This window comes from Gavialis gangeticus, unplaced genomic scaffold, assembly GCF_001723915.1.
Source record: "Gavialis gangeticus isolate Ggan-Ray unplaced genomic scaffold, GavGan_comp1, whole genome shotgun sequence".
Lineage (NCBI taxonomy): Eukaryota > Metazoa > Chordata > Crocodylia > Gavialidae > Gavialis > Gavialis gangeticus.
The window spans coordinates 66,610,710-66,612,230 of NW_017728993.1; the positions used below are offsets into that span (position 1 = coordinate 66,610,710).

At 47.0% G+C, this 1,521-nt stretch overlaps 1 protein-coding gene across 2 annotated transcripts in view; it reads right to left on the reverse strand.

The window, feature by feature from the left end:
- KIFAP3 (kinesin associated protein 3) overlaps positions 1–1,521 on the reverse strand; it is a 136,494-nt gene that overhangs the window by 84,379 nt on the left and 50,594 nt on the right. The gene's annotated exons all lie outside the window — the stretch shown is intronic.

Genomic DNA, 1,521 nt, shown 5'->3' on the forward strand with positions numbered 1-1,521 from the left:
AATGGGCACAAGTTGATGGAGAGGAGGTATAGATTGGACATCCGCAAAAACTACTTCACAGTTAGGGCGGCTAGGAGCTGGAACCAACTTCCAAGGGAAGTGGTGCTGGCCCCTACCCTGGGGGTCTTTAAGAAGAGGCTGGATGCCTACCTGGCTGGACTCATTTGAGTCCCGTTTCTTGTTTTTGGGGTTTTGTTGTTCTCCCGCCCTGGCGGGGGGGTCGGGCTAGAAGATCTACTAGGTCCCTTCCAACCCTAAATCTATGAAACTATGAAACTATGAAACCTTGTTTTATATTTGAGTAAATACAGTATGTAACATTCTTTGTGGCTGGTTTCCATTGCAGTTTAAATTTAGTGCGATTGTTGGTTCCAGCTGCAGGAGTATACAGAACTTTGGAACCTACTCCAGTGGCATCCTGGCGCTGGGACCAACGATCAGCTGATTGTCAGTCCCAGCCTTGAGACTACATGGGAGTCTAGAACTGGCTCTGGTACAGTCCCAGGACTAGGAACAACAATCAGTTGATTGCCCATCATGGCCTTGGGACCACTCAGGTTCAGCTGGGCCACAAGCACACGGCTTTCAACTTGCCAGTGCAGGGGAAGCACAGGATCCCAGACTCGCCTCTGCACTGGCAAGTAGTAATGGTGCCTGTTGGATCCGACTCCTGGATCCCGCCCCCCCCCAAAAAATTACACATTCTATCATGCACATGGCATGGCAGAATGTGCAGTTTTTGAGATCATGGAGCAGATCCTATCCTGCCATTAAAATGAATGCATGCCAGGGGCCTTAGCAGGCCTCTAAGAGGCTACCATGTGCCTAACAAGCTTTGGACACTAAAGAAATAATGTTCTTGCCACTAGTCTCAAACATTTAAGAGCAAAGGCCAAACCCTGCAGACTGCCTGGGCGCTCTAATACTGTTAACAGTTTTATTCTTATATGTGTATATATTTTAGGGAGTACTTTATGTAGCTGAAAGCACCAACAAAGGAATCAGGCCTCAGGTTACACAACATACAAACAACTCTACAAAACATACAAGACAAAATTAGCTCCAACACTGAAGACGAGATAAGTGGAGAAGTATAAGAAATCCTGTTTTCACTAAAATGATCCAAGTAAGAAAGAAAAGCATGACAAAGATTAGTGGAATCTAAGGGTCTTGCTACACATTAATTTTAGGCAGCTCCTGGAGCTTTAACTCCTGGAGTGTCCACACATTAACATCTGAAACTAGTTTTAAGCAGTCTTTAGGCAGCTTAAAGTTATGCCACTGAAGCCAAGATTTCTCTCTGATCTGTTACCCAGCTTATATTACACTAATGTGTTACCACTGTAGGCTACATGTTAGTGTAAACACTCCACCCACCCCTCCTCCGCTGTCCCAGATTGGGCCCACTGACTTCACCTGCATCCCAAATTCCCGCTCCCTGCCCCCTCCCATGCTTACTTGTTGCTGCCACCTTTGGGGGGGGGGGGCGGGGAAGCAGGCAGAGAAGGGTTAACTCACCTG